At 40.7% G+C, this 18,867-nt stretch overlaps 1 protein-coding gene across 16 annotated transcripts in view; it reads left to right on the forward strand.

Moving 5' to 3' along the window:
• The first annotated feature begins 2,350 nt into the window (after positions 1-2,350).
• Positions 2,351-18,867, forward strand: part of ICA1L (islet cell autoantigen 1 like) — a 96,165-nt gene continuing 79,648 nt past the window's right edge. For 3 of the 16 annotated variants that reach the window (XM_017884407.1, XM_017884395.1, XM_017884404.1), the window contains exons 1-2: positions 2,928-3,869; positions 4,748-4,817. The gene's annotated coding sequence lies outside the window, so the exon portion shown is untranslated. Of the gene's footprint in view, positions 2,791-2,927; positions 3,870-4,747; positions 4,818-18,867 lie in introns of those variants that run through there. The other 13 variants (XM_017884398.1, XM_017884406.1, XM_017884397.1 and 10 more) reach the window with 10 other exon arrangements.

Below are 18,867 nucleotides of genomic sequence, written 5' to 3' on the forward strand. Positions count from 1 at the left end.
TTAGTTTGCAATATCTAAGTAATTACTTGTGTGGGTATCTGGGAAGATAGCTCTCCATAGCCCCACTGTCACTGACCTGTAATGCTTGTCCTGACGTCTTCGTTAACATTCAACAGATTACAAAGAAACTGGTGGAATGCCTTGAAGAAACAGAGCTTTTTGTATGATATCAGATTCAATACACCTCTAATCCTTAGTAAAACAGTACAAAACAGTAGAATAATTTTTAGTGTTTTCTAATATCAACTGAGGTTTTGTGTGGGAGATTAACCAGAGGTTTGCACAAAAATAAAAGTGAAGACCATTAGTCTTTAAAGAAACTAAGACTCTAGGTTTGGATCCCATTTGTGGAGCCCCACATTCCAAGTCATCTAATGTTCTTGTCTAGTTAGCTTGTAAAAGTCTACCATAGAGGAAAACCCTTTTTTTCCTCAGTATAAATGTATTATATGTTGATAGAAAGTTAAATAACGGTTCAATAAATGTGCTTCTAAGTGAAATTTAAAAGTATTTTAAAGGTGTTAAATTATTTCACTTTCTAAAGAGGTTTTATGCAACACTAAAATGTCATGACTGAGCTGCCTCCTTTTGTTAAGGGACTAGTGCAAGAGTCTCACTCTGTCGCCCAGTCTGGAGTTCAGTGGTGCAATCTCGGCTCACAACTTCCGCCTCCTGGGTTCAAGCAATTCTCGTGCCTCAGCCTCCCAGCTGGGATTACAGGTGCATGCCATTACATGGGGCTAATTTTTGAATTTTTAGTAGAAACAGGGTTTCACCGTGTTGGCGAGACTGTTCTCAAACTCCTGACCACAAGTGCTCCGCTCGCCTCAGTCTCCCAAGGTGCTGGGATTATAGGCGTGAACTACCACACTCATCCTAGTGCTAGCCATGTAAACATTTTATCTAACAGCTAAAGGAAGATTAATTCATTCCATGGGCATTTATGAAATATGAGAGACTTGACTCCTGTCTGGGTGAAGCATCAGCAGCTAGCTCTACATTATTTTCTGATACTATTCCTACACTGTGCCACCTTTCCTTAGTGACTTGTGAAGAAAAAGTGATTATATGTAAATACTACACTTCATTGATGGCTTGGAGATACTGTGTATCTTTCTGTAATTTTACCCAGTTAAGTGAATAAAAGCAATAGGCCCGGCCGGTAGGCACTATTCTGACTTCCTGGTGTCTTTGGAGGACTTTAGTTGGCCTCAGATTGAGCTAAAGAAGTTAGTTTACTGTTCTCTTGACTTAAAACTTCATCATGTTGGAACAAACATTTTCTAATACCCCAAGAACTTTACCATGGGGCATAGTAACATTTGAAAGTCATTTCGCTTGCCATGTTATTTATTCCTTGGTGAGAAAGATAATCTGGTCTTTTCAGATATTTTATAATGTATCCTTCAGTTGTGAATTAGCTGTCTTTATTTCAGTTCGTTCATTGATGGACTCAACATTCATTCAGGACCTAGTTTGTATTAGGCACTCTGCTAGGTGCTAAGGCTGCAGAAATGCGTAAGGGTGGACAGCAGCTTTGAAGCAGCTCAGCACCTAATGGGGAAGACAGGCAGGTAGATCATTACAGCCGGAGAGCGGTATACCCCTTTTAGGAGAAATACCACATTTATTAAGATTCAGGAAAGCCATCCCAAGGAAATAACGTCAATCACTCATATTTGCCAAACGCTAATTTTTACCCTTCTGAGGAAAGCTGTAGACTCTCCTCAAAAAAACAAAATTTTGCACATGATTTCAGATATTTGCCTATTCCTTGGAAATCCAAATATCTCAGTGTAAAACTCTAAAGACATTTAATGTTTTCAGTCCAAATTAACCCTCTATAACTTGCCACTTTTCCTATTTTAAATGTATACTTTCCAGGTTGAATATTTTGTACTGTTAATATTCTAGAACCTGACCCCATCTTTGTCATCATACAGACTTTAGTTATCACCTCGAGTGTTAACCTTTTCATTCTTTGCTAGCCTATGTGTCACAGTTGTAATTAATAATTCATATGCTGCTGTTTTAGGAAAGTTAAGTTTTGGAGTCACCTTTAAAAAGAATGCAGTTTGATTATCTCCTACTAGTAGTAAACAGTTTTGCTTCCTTTTTGTTTTTTTCCCGAGACTTTCAGGATCCTGTTTTACCTTTTACTCTTGAAGATTCATCACAAACATTATGGATATGGATATGTACATTTGAGATTGGTTATGAACGGTTAAGACCTCTTTAAATCTTTAACATGGGAGTTAAATACAGCGCGCGAACGCTTTCCGCGTATGGAGCACTGGTGCTGAGGCGCCGCCCCAGAAGGCCCGGCAGGTCCGGGGGTGGGGGTGCTCGGAGGGAGCCGGGAGGGCCCCAGGCCAATGCCTTCCACTTCCCCATGCCTCACAGAGCTCACACTCAGCTCCTCGGATGTTCTGACTGGCTTGGTGTTTGTCATCTCACTTTATTAAGTAAGGAGGAAATCGGGAAAGGAGGGATAGAAAGGGTCCCCGAGTTCATTCAAGAGCAGACCGAGAGATGCGCCGGTCCCCAGTCGGGCCGGTGGCGGGGTCAGGCCGGCGCCCGAGTGGGGCGAACGCGGACGCCAGGCCGTGCGGTTTAAATCTCCCGCCTCCCGCAGCGGGAGCCCGACACCTCCACGCACTGGTGCGGAGGGGCACTGGCTACCGGAGGGCCCGGAGTCGGCGCGGGGCTCGCGGGCGGTGGCCGGAACGGGTGCCGGGACGGATCCCCGCGCGGCCGAACGCGACCCGAGGCGGCGGAGGAGCGGCGCCGGTAAGCGTCTGCGGCCCCCAGTCCGCCCCTCTTCCCCCTCAGGCGGCGGTCTGGCCCGGAGGCCAAATCCTGGGTTCCCATGGCGACGCCGGGCGGCGGGAGGCTCCGGCCACTCGCGCGCGCGCGCGCGGCTTCTCTGGTCCTTGCTGGCCTCCTTGGTTCTCTCGGGGACCCCGGCCGCTGCCTGCGGCCTTCTACCAGGCGAGGCCCTGCTCGGGGTTCTTCCGGCTTCCCACCAGGCAAAACCCGCAAGGAGCGGTTTCTGGCGTGACTGGGTCCCTGCGGCTGAAGGGCGCTTCCCGGCCACGCTCGCTGTAGTGAAGGAGCGCGGCAGCCCGGGGATCATTTGGGTGATTTCTCTCGGCGGTGGAGGTCGCTCCTAGTAGAGGCGGCGGCCAATCACCCAAACAGCCCTCAGGTGCCTCCCTGCTGACCTCTTTTTAACGTGGTGCTTATTTTTATTTCGCTATTATTTTGTAATGGGAATATCTTCTTTAGAAACGAATTGGCAACCGATGGAGAAAAACAAAACATAGTAAATGTGCGATTTGGGTTGAACTGCAGAGTGCACGGGCCCACGAGGGGCTCCGCGCACAGATCCTGCTCCCCAGGCCGTGAACCCGGCCCCACTGCACAGATCTGGCTCCTGGAAACGCGGGTCAGCTGGTCAGGTGCCCAGGTGATGTCAGTGGTCCGATACCTGATGCTCTAAGGAAGACGGAGAGGGGAAAGCCGGGAGTCCATCCTGGCAACTCACCCGCGGTGCTGGGGCGTTGCCAGTGGAGGGGGTGGAATCAGTTTTCGTGTAATAGATGATCTTGATGCACACAGCATAAAGGCTGTTATAAACTATGGGTCTCTGTAAAATAGATTGTTGGGAAGATAACATTTTTCCATGGTTTTTATTTTTCCCGAAAGTATTTATGTATTGATTTATTTGGTTCTGACTCAGGCGACGTACTGTAAGATGATATTACTTTAATCATCTTCACGTCAGTATTTATGGAATAGCCACAGGTGCCTCAACCTTTAGTAGGAGTTAATTAAACATTTTCTGGCCGAATAAACGTCTCCGAATGGTATGTATGTATTTTTATATGACCAAAATTTTAAATCGTTTAGTATTTATCTGTGCCTATCAAACCCAGTATTCTTTGAAATCTCTATTTAATAGTGCAAAATGATTGTTTTTCTAGTCATTGAAACAGCTATGTGGAAGGCAGTGTTCTAATTACCAGTTTAATTTTAGAATTAGAAGGGTGCTCAGAGATCAGCCAGTTCAAAGAGGAAAAACTGCAAATATGAGACTACTGGAAAAAGTAGGATGCCGTATTTTTTATTATAAATATCATAAAAAATATAAAACAAAGTTTATACCAGTTACGGAAATAGGACCAGATATCAAAATATTAGATATAAAATGGATAATATACTGTCTTGTTCTACTATACTGCCAAACTTTGTGATTTCATTGTGTTATCCTATATTTACATTTTTTCTTTTATACTTTAGCTTTTCAGTACTCACTGTGCTTCCTTTAAAATTTTATCCTTTTATATTCTTTAACAACAACAGATGGGATATGTAGAAAGAGTTTTAAATATATCTGTAACTGGAAAGATTTCCTTGTTCGAAGTAGATTTTGTTATTTAATAATATTCATATTGCCCTGTTCCATTTTGTCTGTTTTTCATTCATCCCTTAAGTTTTATTTTTTTTTTGGAAATCAAAATTTTCAAACTTGTGCTTGGATCCAGTATTCACCATTAAAAGTTAGTCACTTTCTATGTATCTCATTATTATTTTGCCATTATTGACTCACTTGCATATAACTCTAGGGTTTTTAAATTCCTTTGTTAGTTTAGTTGAGATAAAAAATAGACTAAAGTAACACAATATCTATATTTACAGCAGCCGACATTAACAACTGTTAACATTTTGTTGTATTTATTTCTAGTATTTTTTTAGATGCGGAAATAAAATATTTCCAATAAAGCTGAAGTCTCATCCCACCCGTCCATAACCAGGTACTCAACATCATGAGTTGATATCTGTGTTTTGTGTTTTTTAAATTATATTTTATACGTGTCTATTATTGCATGTGTTTTTAAATTTTAAATAAGTTACATCATATTGCATATAGCCTGCACTTGTGTTTTTCACTCAGTATTATTTTATTTTGGTTTTTTGAGACGGAGTCTCGCTCTCTCGTCCAGGCTGGAGGGCAGTGGCCGGATCTCAGCTCACTGCAAGCTGCGCCTCCTGGGTTCATGCCATTCTCCTGCCTCAGCCTCCCAAGTAGCTGGGACTACAGGCTCCTGCCACCACGCCTGGCTAATTGTATTTTTAATAGAGACCGGGTTTCACCGTGCCAGCCGGAATGGTCTCGATCTCCTGACCTCGTGATCCGCCCGCCTCTGCCTTCCACAGTACTGGGATTACGGGTGTGAGCCACCACGCCTGGCCTCACTCCGTATTGTTTTAAAATTTGATTTGGATTGATATTGATAGTTCTAGCCACTAACATATTTGTTTTAAATGTTTTTTTTTTTATTGTTGTTGTTTTGAGACGGAGTCTCGCTCTGTCACCCAGGCTGGATGGAGTGCAGTGGTGCCATCTCTGCTCACTGTAACCTCCGCCTCCTGGGTTCAAGCAATTCTCCTGTCTCAGTCTCCCGAGTAGCTGGGACTACAAGCACATGCCACCACACCCAGCTAATTTTCTTATTTTTAGTAGAGATGGGGGTTTTACCATATTATTCAGGCTGGTCTCAAACTCCTGGATTTAGGTGATCCACCCACCTCAGCCTCCCAAAGTGCTGGGATTACAGGCATGAGCCACCGCGCCCACCCTTAATTATTTATATAGTATTCTGTCTTATGAATATACTACATTTTTATCTGTATAGCTTTTTATTAATATACTTAGATTGTTTCTAGTTTTTTATTACAATGCTAAAATAAGTAGATGTTCATTTGGTAAATACTTATTGAGTATCTACTATGTGTCTTACACTATTTGCTCACAAACAGATGAAAATCTCTGCCCACACAAAGCTTTAAATACCTAGTGGTGGAATTGCTAGGTCACGAAGTAGAAGCATGTTTAGTTTTATGAGGAACTGCCAGACCATTTTCCAAAATGGTTATACCGTCTAATGCTTTCATTGGCAATATATGAGTTCCAGTTACTCACGTTCTCACCAGTTTTGGTGTTGTCAGTCTTTGTCATTTAAGCTATTATTGTGGATGTGTATTGGTGTATCATCATGAGTTGAGAATTCATTCCTGCTCTTGCTTTTACCAAAAGTTTTTTTGTTTTTGAGGAGAAATTCACATAACATACAATTAGCCTTTTTTTTTCTTTTTTACTTTGACTAAACAAACCCAAACAACTGTTTTGAAGTGTACAATTCAGAGATATTTATTGTTTTCACAATGTTGTGAGATCACCAGCTCTCTCTAGTTTGCAAACTTTTTCATCACCCCATAAAGACACCCCTTACTCATTAATTACTTGATTTGTAGTTTTTTTGTTGCTGAGTGGTATTCCATTGCACATTATTACTGTAATTTGTTTGTTCACCTGTTAATAGATATTCTAATTTTTGGCTATTTTGAATAAAGCTGGCAAGAACATTTACAGATCTTTGGGCATATTTTTCATTTATCTTGGGTAAATAAGAATACAATTGCTGGATTGTGTGTGTTTCCAAGAAACTCAATTTTTTCTGAAGTGGTTATACCCATTTTATATTCCCACAACCAATGTATGAAGGTTCCAGTTGTTCCTCATTGTTGCCAGCACTTTGAATTGACAGATTGGTTGTTAAGCAAGATCAAATGGGGGTGTGCTGATACCTCTTTGTGGTTTTAATTTTTGTTTCCCTGATGAATAATGTTGTTGAATGTATTTTTATATGCTTAATGGCCATTAGTGTATAGTTGTACACTGCATAAAGGTGTTTTGGTCAATGATGGACCACAGATATGATATTAGTCACATAAGATTGTAATAGCATATTTTTATTGTACCATTTCAGTGTTTAGACATGTTTAGATACACAAATACTTACCATCATTGTGTTGCAGTTGCCTACAGTATTCAGTATGTAACATGCTGTACAGGTTTGTAGCCTGGGAGCAATAGCCTCTAGGTATGTGGTAGGCTTATAACATTTGGTTTGTATAAGTACATTCTGTGATGTTCTCACAATGATGAAATCACCTAATGACACATTTCTCAGAACATATTCCCACAGTTAATGCATGACTGCATGTGAATATCTTTTGTTAGTTTGTTCAAATAATTTATCTGTTAAAATGAGATTTTCTTATTACTCAGTTGTAATTATTCTTCATATATTCAGAACACAGGTCTGTTCATATGTGTGTGTGTATGTATGAAAAGTTTCCTCCAAATTTTCATTTTCTGAATTGTGTTTTTCAATTTTAAATTTTGGTGAAATCCAACTTCTTGGTTTTTTTTTCTTTTATAATTCACGTTTTAAATAGTCTAAGAAATCATTGTCTGCCCCCAGGTTGCAAAGATTTTTTCTTCTGGGATTTTTACAGTTTTTTGAGATGGAATCTCACGCTCTTGCCCAGGCTGGAATGCAGTGGCAGGATCTCAGCTCACTGCAACCTCCATCTCCCGGGTTCAAGTGATTCTCCTGCCACAGCCTCCTGAATAGCTGGGACTACAGGCACCTGCTACCTTGCCCAGCTAATTTTTTGTATTTTTAGTAGAGACAGAGTTTCACCATATTGGCCAGACTGGTCTCAAACTCCTAACCTTATGATTCACCTGCCTCAGCTTCCCAAAGTGCTGGGATTACAAGCGTGAGCCACCACACCTAGCCAGGAGTTTTACAGGTTTTAAATTTTACATTTAAGTCTGTTACACATTTTGAATTACTCTTTGTAAATGATGTTAGTTAAGAATTGGGGAGCAATTCTTTTGACATATGGATATCTGGTTGTCCTTGCATTGTCTGTTAAAAGTCAAACCTTTCCACCAGTGAATTGCTTTGGCGCCTCTGTTAGTCCATTTTGGGTTACTATGAAGGAATACCTGAGACTGCGTAATTTATGAAGAAAAGCAGTTTATTTGGCTCACAGTTCTGCGGACTGTACAAGAAGCATGGTGCAGCATCTGCATCTGATGAGGGCCTCAGGCTTCTTCCACTCATGGAGGAAGGTGAAGGGGGAGCAGGCGTCGCATGGTGAGAGAGGGAAGGGTGCCACACTCTGTTAAACAGCCAGCTCTCACATGAATTTACAGAGTAAGAACTCACTCATCACCAAGCCATTCATGAGGAATCCACCCCCATGACTTCCCAGAAGGCCCAACCTCCAATATTAGGGATTACATATCAACATGAAATTTTTAGGGGACAAACATCCAAACTATATCAGTGCCCTTGTCAGAAATCATTTGGTTGTATATTTGTGGATGTATTTCTCTGTGTTCTCTGATTTTTCTCAGCAATGTGCTATAGTTTTTAATAGCACTGTGGTTTGTATTTCACTGAATTTGCTGCTAAATATTTCATAGCTTTGGATGTTATTAAAAATGAGAGTGGATTTTAAATTTCACTTTCTAGGCTAGATGTGGTGGCTCACACCTATAATCCTAGCACTTTGGAAGCCTAGGCGAGGGGAATCACTTGAGGCCAGGAGTTTGACACCAGCCTGGGCAACATAGGGAGACTCCATCTCTACCAAAAAAAAAAAAAAATCACTTCCTAATTGCTACTAATATATAGAAATGTGATACATTTGTTTTGCATTGTCTGATTCACTAATTGCTGAATTTGCTCAGATCTGTTGCATTAGATCTAGTAGATTTTTAAAAGATTCTTTAGGATTTTTTGCATACATAATCATGACACCTGTGAATAAAGACATCTTTGCCTTTTCCTTTTAAATGTGGAAGGGGTGTGAGCAGTCATCTTTGCCTCTTACCCAATATTAAAGGAAAAATATTCACTATTTCACAGTTAAGTATGATGTTAGCTGTGTGGGATTTTCTGTTGTTGTTTTCTTTTTTTTTCTTTCTTTTTTTTGGGGGGGGGGGACAGAGTCTTGCTCTGTCACCAAGGCTAGAGTACATTGGCACAATCTCGGCTCACTACAGCCTCTGCCTCTCAGGTTCAAGCAATTCCCCTGCCTCAGCCACTCAAGTCGCTGGGACTATGGGTGTGCAGCACTATGCCCAGCTAATTTTTGTATGTTTAGTGGACACAGGGTTTCACCATGTTGGCCAGGCTGGTCTCGAACTCCTGACCTCACATTTTCTGCCCACCTTGGCCTACCAAAGTGCTGGGATTACAAATGTGAGCCACCGTACCCGGCCAGAGTTTCTTTTTCTTAAATCATGAGTGAGTGATACATTTTTTCATTTCTTTCCTACATCTATTGAAATGGTGATACTTCTCCTTTAATCTCTTAATTTAATGAATTACATAGACTGACTTTTTTTTTTTTTTTTTTTTTTTTTGAGATGGACTCTTGCTCTTTCACCCAGGCTGGAGTTCTGTGGTGCCATCTCAGCTCACTGCAGTCTTCACCTACCAGGATCAAGCAGTCCTCCCACCTCAGCCTCCCAAGTAGCTGGGACTACAAGTGTGTGCCACCACACCCAGCTAATTTATTTTTATTTTTATTTTGAGACAGTCTTGTTCCTGTCCCCCAGGCTGGAGTGCAGTGGCACACTCTCGTCTCACTGCAACCACCGCCTCCTGGGTTCAAGCGGTTCTTCTGCCTCAGCCTCCTGAGTAGCTGGGATTATAGGAGTGCACCACCATGCCCGGCTAATTTTTGTATTTTTAGTAGAGACGAGGTTTCACCATGTTGGTCAGGCTGGTCTTGAACCCCTGACCTCAAGTGATCCGCCCGCCCTGGCCTTCCAGAGTGCTGGATAACAGACGTGAGCCACCATGCCCCGCCAAAGAGAAGATTTTTTTTTTTTTTTTTTTTTAAACACAGAGTCTCACCCTGTCGCCCAGGCTGAAGTGCAGTGGTGTGATCTCGGCTCACTGCAACTTCCACCTCCCAGATTCAAGCAGTTCTCCTTCCTCAGCCTTCTGAGTAGCTGGGATTACAGGCACAGGCCACCACACCCAGCTGATTTTTACATTTTTTAGTAGAGGTGGGGTTTCTCTATGTTGGCCAGGCTGATCTCCAACTCCTGACCTCAGGTGATGCACCTGCCTCAGCCTCCTGAAGTGCTGGGATTACAGGCATGAGCCACTGTGCCCAGCCACACCTGGCTAATTTTGGTATTTTTAGTAGAGACGGAGTTTCACCATGTTGGCCAGGCTCGTCTGGAACTCCTGATCTCAGGTGATCCACCCGTATCAGCCTCCCAAAGTGCTGAGATTACCGGTGTGAGCCACCGTACCTGGGCCATAGACTGATTTTGAAATGGTAAGCAAATCTTGCATCCCTTGCATCAATTCCACCTAGTTAGTCATGTTTTATCCATGTATATATATACATACACACACACACACACACACACACCTATTACTCTATTAGATTTGTTAGGATTTTGTGAAGGGTTTTTCATTCATATTTAATAAAAATATTGGTCTATAATAATCTTTTCTTGTAATATCTGTTTGGTTTTGAGGGCAAAGTTATGCTGGCTCATAAAATGAGTTGGGAACTATTCTTTCCTCTTCTACTCTATGAAACAGTAAGTTTGGTTACGTCCTAAATGTTTGACCGAATTCACCAGTGAAGCTATCTGGTCCTGAAAGAGTTTGGTTTTGTTTTGTTTTCACGGGATTTAAAAAATTATTGATTCACTTTTTAAAATGAGTATAAGATAATATGAATGCTCTCTTTCTTGTGTTAGTTTTGGTAAGTTGCATTTTCAAGGAATTTGTTCATTTAACTTAAGTTGTAGAATCTTTTGGTGTAAAGTTGTTAAAAACATACCTTTATTAATCTTTTAATGTCTGTAGGATCTATAGTGACGTTCCTTCTTTTATTCCTAATATTGCTCATTTATGTTTTTCTTTCTTTGTTGATAAATCTTACTAGAAGCTTTTAAATTTAATAATTTTTTCAAATCAACCCATTTTAACTTTAATTTTCTTATTTGTCCATTTTCTATTTACTGACTTATTTTTATTGTTTCTTCTACTTGGGGTTTAATTTGCTCCTCTTTTTCTAACTTCTTAAGGTGGAAGCATAGATAATTGATTTTATACCTTTCTTTCTTTTTTTTATTGAGATGGAGTCTCACTCTGTCACCCAGGCTGGAGTGTAGTGGCATGTTCTTGGCTCACTGTAACCTCTGTCTCCTGGGTTCAACTGATTCTCCTGCCTCAGCCTCCCAAGTAGCTGGGATTACAGGTGCTCGCCACCACACCCAGCTAAATTTTGTATTTTTAGTAGAGGTGGGGTTTCACCATATTGGCTAGGCTAGTCTCAAACTCCTGACCTCAAGTGATCTGCCTGCCTCTGCCTCCCAAAGTGTTGGGATTACAGGTCTGAGCCACCGCACCTGCCCTTTTTTTTCTAATGTAGGTATTTAAAACTGTGAGCTTTTCTCTAATCATGCTTTAGTTGCATTCCACAGCTTTTGATATGTTTCTATTATCATTGAGTTTAAAATATTTCAAAATTCCTCTCTGATTTCTTTGACCCTTTATTTGTTTGTTTATTTATTTATATTCTTTTTTTTTTTTTTGAGATGAAGTCTTGCTCTTGTCGCCTAGCCTTGACTCACTGCGTCCTCCACCTCTCCAGTTCAAGAGATTCTCCTGACTCAGCCTCCCAAGTAGCTGGGATTACAGGCACCTGCCATCACGCCTGGCTAATTTTTGTATTTTTAGTAGAGACGGGGTTTCACCATGTTGACCAGGCTGGTCTTGAACTCCTGACCTCAGGCGATCCACCCGCCTCAGCCTCCCAAAGTGCTGGGATTACAGGCATGATCCACCACGCCCGTCCTGTTTATTTAGATATATGTTATTTCCAAATATTTGGGAATTTTCTAGATATCCAATTGCTATTGATTTCTGTTTAAAACTTTTTACTTTTTTTTTTATAGAGACAGAGTCTTGCTCTGTCACCTAGCCTGGAGTGCAGTGGTGTGATCATTGCTCACTCCCTGCAGGCTCAAACTTCCTGGGCTCAAGCGATCCTCCCACCTCAGCCTCCAAAGTCACTGACACTACAGGCATGTGCCACCACTTCTGGCTTTTTTCTTTTTTTTTCTTTTTTTTTTGTAGAAATAGAGTCTTACTATGTTGCTTAGACAGGTCTCAAACTCCTGGCCTCAAGCAATCCTGCTTCACCCTCCTGAGTCACTGGGATTACAAATGGGAGCTACAACACCTGGTTTCTATTGATTTCTAAAGTAATAGTATTATAGTCTAAGAATGTTATCTGTGTTATTTTAATACTTTTATTTTTCTGCCTAGCATATGGTCTGTTTTGGTGAATCTTTCAGTTACCCTTAGGGAAAAATAATGTATTCTGCTCTTGGTGGGTGGACTGGCGTATAAATAGTCAGTTAGGCCAAGTTGGTTTAAAGTGTTTCTCAAAAAAAAAAAAAAAAAAAAAAAAAAGACGGGGGAGTTGTTTAAAACCTTTTAATGGTTTCACTTTTTTTTTTTTTTTTTTTTTGAAGATGGAATCTCAACTTTGTCTCCCAGACTGGAGTACAGTAGCATGATCTCGGCTTACTCAACCTCCGCCTCCTGTGTTCAAGCGATTCTCCTGTCTCAGCCTCCCGAATAACTGGGATTACAGACGTGTGCTACCACACCCAGCTAATTTTTGGGTTTTTAGTAGAGATGAGGTTTCACCAGGTTGGCCAGGCTGGTCTCGAACTCGTAACCTCAAGTGATCCACCCACCTCAGCCTCCCAAAGTTCTGGGATTACAGGTGTGAGCCATTGCACCTGGCCTTCACTTTTTAAAAAAATGTCTACTTATGTCAGTTACTATTCTGGGGGCAGTGTTAAGTCCCTCATTGTGATTGTAAATTTGACAGTTTCTCCTTTTAGTTCTGTCAGGTTATTTTTTTTTTCCTTGTATTTGAGAGCTTTATCATTTAGTAATATCCACAGTTAAGATTGCTATGTCTTTTTTTTTTTTTTTTTTTTTTTTTTTTTTTTTTTTTAGATAGTCTCGCCCTGTACCCAGGCTTGAGTGCAGTGACGCAATCTTGGCTCACTGCAACCTCTACCTCCCAGGTTCAAGCGATTCTCCTGCCTCAGCCTCCCTAGTAGCTGAGTCTACAGGTGTGAGCCACCACTCCTGGCTAATTTTTGTATTTATTTTATTATTTTATTTTATTTTATTTTGAAATGGAGTCTCGCCCTGTCCCCCAGGCTGGAGTGCAATGGGGCAATCTTGGCTGCCTGCAACCTCCACCTCCTGGGTTCCAGTTCTCCTCAGCCTCCCAGGTAGCTGGGATTACAGGCGCCCGCCACCACACCCAACTCATTTTTGCATTTTTAGTAGAGACAGAGTTTCACCATGTTGGTCAGGCTGGTCTTGAACTCCTTACCTCAGGTGATCCACCTACCTCAGCCTCCCAAAGTGCTGGGATTAAAGACGTGAGTCACTGTGCCCAGCCTGCTATGTCTTCTTGATACATTGACCCTCTTATTATTAAATGTCCATCTTATCCATGGAAATATTATTTATATTGAAACCTGTTTTGTCAGACATTAATATATACTTAATGTTTATGCAGTATATCTTTATGCTTTTCCTTTTAACTTCTCTGTGTATTTGTGTTTAAAGTATGTTTCTCTTTTTTTCTTTTTTTTTGAGACACAGTCTTGCTCTGTTGCCCAGGCTAGAGTGCAGTGGCACAATCTTGGCACACTGTAACCTCCGCCTCCCGGATTCAAGCAGTTCTCCTGTCTCAGCCTCCCAAGTAGCTGGAATTACAGGCATGAGTCACCACATTTGACTAATTTTTCTATTTTTAGGAGAGACAGGGTTTCATCATATTGGCCAGGCTGGTCTCGAACTCTTGACCTCATGTTCCGCCTGCCTCGGCCTCCCAAAGTGCTGGGATTACAGTTGTGAGCCACCGTGCTCAGCCTAAAGTATGTTTCTTTTAAATTACATGTATTTGGGTTATACTTGCCTATCCTGTATTACAATCTCTGCTTTTTAATGGTGTTATATAGTCCATTTATATTTAATGTCATTTTTAATGTGTTTGGATTAACCATATTGGTGTTCCTTTTCTATTTTCCCATGTATTATTATTATTATTTTTGAGACAGAGTCTCACTCTGTGGCCCAGGCTGGAGTGCAGTGCCATGATCATAGTTTACTGTAACCTTGAACTCCTGCACTCAAGTAATCTTCCCCACTCAGCCTCCTGAGTAGCTAGGACTACAGGTGTGTGCCATGATACCCAGCAAATTAAATAAAAGAATTTTTTTAGAGGCAAGGTCTCACTGTGTTGCCCAGACTGGTCTTGACCTCAAGTGATCCTCTTGCGATGGTCTCCCAGTGTACTGGGCATGAGCCACTGCCCCCAGACAAAAATGTTCTTAATGCATGTGAATTAAATAAATTTAAGAAAATTCCCTTAATTTTAAAGGGTCTTGGCTACTTCCTTTATGAAACTGAAATAATATAACCTGCCATTTTTAGCTTTCTGGGGATATTATGAAGACCAAAGGAGATAAAATGTGTTTAAAAAGTTTTCAGTATTCTAAAGGTATAATGATTGTTATTTTAGTAAGCAGCAGTACTAACATTATCAGGAACTTTAAAATATCTTAAACTGGCCGGGCGCGGTGGCTCAAGCCTGTAATCCCAGCACTTTGGGAGGCTGAGACGGGTGGATCACGAGGTCAGGAGATCGAGACCATCCTGGCTAACATGGTGAAACCCCGTCTCTACTAAAATACAAAAAACTAGCCAGGCGAGGTGGCGGGCGCCTGTAGTCCCAGCTACTTCGGAGGCTGAGGCAGGAGAATGGCGTGAACCCGGGAGGCGGAGCTTGCAGTGAGCTGAGGTCCGGCCACTGCACTCCAGCCCGGGCGACAGAGAAAGACCCCTTCTCAAAAAAAAAAAAAAATCTTAAACTAAGAAAAGTACCTTTTGCATAATTTTGAATTCTTTTTGGAAAATTATTAAGATCCAGTCCTTTCATAAGAGTATTAGGTCCCCGGCCGGGTGTGGTGGCTCAAGCCTGTAATCCCAGCACTTTGGGAGGCCGAGACAGGCGTATCACGAGGTCAGGAGATCGAGACCATCCTGGATATCATGGTGAAATCCCATCTCTACTAAAAAAAAATACAAAAAAACTAGCCGGGCGAGGTGGCGGGCACCTATAGTCCCAGCTACTCAGGAGGCTGAGGCAGGAGAAGGGCGTAAACCCAGGAGGCGGAGCTTGCAGTGAGCTGAGATCCGGCCACTGCACTCCAGCCTGGGCGACAGAGTGAGACTCTGTCTCAAAAAAAAAAAAAAAAAAAAAAAGAATATTAGGTCAAGATGGTAACCTCTCTGTGGGTAACTTAGGTGCTTAGTGTGGAGTTTGTGGGACTGATTGAATGGTGATAAGTAATTACCATATTCTTTCTACTTTAGATAAACACAGGTTTGCATTTAATGTAATTGGATTTTCCTATGTCCGTGTCTTATTGATGTTATGATTACAATGCCAATCATAGCACCCAGAACAAGGCTGGCATTAAATGTGCATATGAAACTGACTGTCATATTGGTACTATTTTCAAATTTCAGGTAATTTTTGTTCTGCACGAGTTATAGTATCTCTGTGTGTTTGTAAATTTCAGCTACTCTGCCTGAATAGACCAGTATCTCAGTAACCAAATCATGTTTGACTAAACAGTAATTAAGATCTGATCTGAAAATATTTATATTTATAATCTGAATTCAATTATAATATAATATTAAAGCTGATACTTTATAAAATGTATTCTTTAGGGCAGTTTGAGGGGAAGATCCTCAATTTGTCACTTGTTGGTTCGTCTTTCATATCAGTTACCCTTAATAATTTTAGTAGGCTTCATTTCATCTCAATCCTTGAAAGGAGACAGACAAAAGAGCCTGTAACCTAATGTACTTATTGATTTGCCAGAGCCAAAAACCATCCCTGAATTAATGGGCGGTTGATGAAAGATTAGTCAGTCAGAGCCTTTAAAGTAGGATATATATGATATAGCCATCCACCACATAGCAACAGGGATACGTCCTGAGAAATGTGTCCTTAGGCAATTTTGTCATTGTATGAACGTCATAGAGTGTACTTACACAAACCTAGATGGTGTAGCTTGCTACACCCCTAGACTGTCTGATACAGCCTGTTGCTCCTAGGCTACAAACCTGTATAGCATGTTCCTGTACTGAATATGGGAGGCAACTGTAACACAATGGTATTTATGTATCTAAACAAGGGAAAGGTTTGCCCAGTGGCAAACCATGGCTGTGACATCACTAGACAATAGGATTTTCTCTGCTCCATTATAATCTTTTTTAAAATAGGTTTCTTTTTTTAAATTTTACTTTAAGTTCTGGGATACATGTGCAGAACATACAGGTTTGTTATATAGGTATACATGTGTCATGGTGGTTTGCTACACCTATCAACCCGTCATCTAGGTTTTAAGCCCTGCATGCATTAGATATTTGTCCTAATGCTCTCCCACCCCTTTCTCCCAACCCCCAACAGGCCCCGGTGTGTGATGTTCCCCTCCCTGTGTCCATGTGTTCTCATTGTTCAACTCCCACTTATGAGTGAGAACATGGAGTGTTTGGTTTTCTGTTCCTGTGTTAATTTGCTGAGAATGATGGTTTCCAGCTTTGTCCATGTCCCTGCAAAGGACATGAACTCATTCTTTTTTAATGGCTGTATAGTATTCCATGTTGCATATATGCCTCGTTTTCTTTATCCAGTCTATCATTGATGGGCATTTGGGTTGGTTCCAAGTCTTTGCTATTGTAAATAGTGCTACAATAAACGTATGTGTGTATGTGTCTTTATAGTAGAATGATTTATAATCCTTTGGGTATATACCCAGTAATGGGTCAAATGGTATTTTTGGTTCTAGATCTTTGAGGAATCGCCACACTGTCTTCCACAATGGTCCAACTAATTTACACTCCCAGTAACAGGGTAAAAGCATTCCTATTTCTCTACATCCTCTCCAGCATCTGTTGTTTCCTGACTTTTTAATGATCACCATTCTAACTGGCATGAGATGGTATCTCATTGTGGTGTTGATTTGAATTTCTCTAGTGACCAGTGTTGATGAGCTTTTTTCCATTTGTTTATTGGCCACATAAATGTCTTTTGAGAAGTGTCTGTTCACATCCTTTGCCCACTCTTTGATGGGGTTGTTTTTTTTCTTGTAAATTTGTTTAAGTTCCTTGTAGATTCTGGATATTAGACCTTTGTCAGAAGGATAGATTGCAAAAATTTTCTCCTATTCTGTAGGTTGCCAGTTCACTCCGATGATAGTTTCTTTTGCTGTGCAGAGGCTCTTTAGTTTAATTAGATCCCATTTGTCAATTTTGACTTTTGTTGCCATTGCTTTTGGTGTTTTTGTCATGAAGTATTTGCTCATTCCTATGTCCTGAATGTTATTGCCTTTTTCTTAAACACCGTTTTCTTCTACGGTGTTTATGGTTTTAGGTCTTATATTTAAGTCTTTAATCCATCTTGAGTTAATTTTTGTATAAGGTGTGAGGAAGGGGTCCAGTTTCTATTTTCTGCATATGGTTAGCCAGTTTCCCCAGCACCATTTATTAAACAGGGACTCCTTTCCCCATTGCTTGTTTTTGTCAGGATTGTCGAAGATCAGATGGTTGTAGATGTGTGGTATTATTTCTGAGGTCTCTGTTCTGTTCTATTGGTCTACATATCTTTTTTGGTACTATGCTGTTTTGGTTACTGTAGACTTGTAGTATAGTTCAAAGTCAGGTGGCATGATACCTCTAGCTTTGTTCTTTTTGCTTAGGATTGTCTTGGCTATATAGGCTCTTTTTTAGTTCCATATGAAAATTAAAGTAGTTTTTTCTAATTCTGTGAAGAAAGTCCATGGTAGCTTGATGGGAATAGCATTGAATCTATAAATTACTTTGAGCAGTATGGCCATTTTCATGATATTGATTCCTCCTATCCATGAGCATGGAATGTCTTTCCATTTGTTTGTGTCCTCTCTTGTTTCCTTGAGCAGTGGTTTGTAGTTCTCCTTGAAGAGGTCCTTCACATCCCTTGTAACTTATATTCCTAAGTATTTTATTTTCTTTGTAGCATCTGTGAATGGGAGTTCACTCATGGTTTGGCTCTCTGCTTGTCTATTATTGGTGTATAGGAATGCTTGTGATTTTTGCACATTGATTTTGTATCCTGAGATTTTGCTGAAGTTGCTTATCAGCTTAAGGAGTTTTTGGGCTGAGACGATGGAGTTTTCTAAATACACAATCATGTCATCTGTAAACAGAGATAAGTTGACTCCCTCTCTTCCTATTTGAATACCCTTTCTTTCTTTCTCTTGCCTGATTGCCCTGGCCAGAACTTCCAATACTATGTTGAATAGGAGTAATGAGAGTGGGCATCCTTATCTTGTGCCGGTTTTCAAAGGAAATGCTTCCAGCTTTTGCCCATTTAGTATGATATTGGTTATGGGTTTGTTATAAGTAGCTTTTATTATTTTGAGATATGTTCCTTCAATACCTAGTTTATTGAGAGTTTTTAGCATGAAGGGGTGTTGAATTTTATCAAAGGCCTTTTCTGCATCTATTGAGATAAATCGTGGTTTTTGTCATTGGTTCTGTTTATGTGATGGATTATGTTTATTGATTTGCATATGGTGAACCAATCTTTCATCCCAAGGATGAAGCAGACTTGAGCATGGTGGATAAGCTTTTTGATGTGCTGCTGGATTCAGTTTGCCAGTATTTTATTGAGGATTTTTGGCATCGATGTTCATTAGGGATATTGGCCTGAAATTTTCTTCTTTTGTTGTGCCAGGTTTTGGTATTATGCTGTCCTCATAGAATGAGTTAGGGAGTCCCTCTTTTTCTTTTTCTTCCTTTTTTTTTTTTTTTTTTTTTT

Source organism: Rhinopithecus bieti, unplaced genomic scaffold (assembly GCF_001698545.2).
Source record: "Rhinopithecus bieti isolate Rb0 unplaced genomic scaffold, ASM169854v2 scaffold_14229, whole genome shotgun sequence".
NCBI lineage: Eukaryota > Metazoa > Chordata > Mammalia > Primates > Cercopithecidae > Rhinopithecus > Rhinopithecus bieti.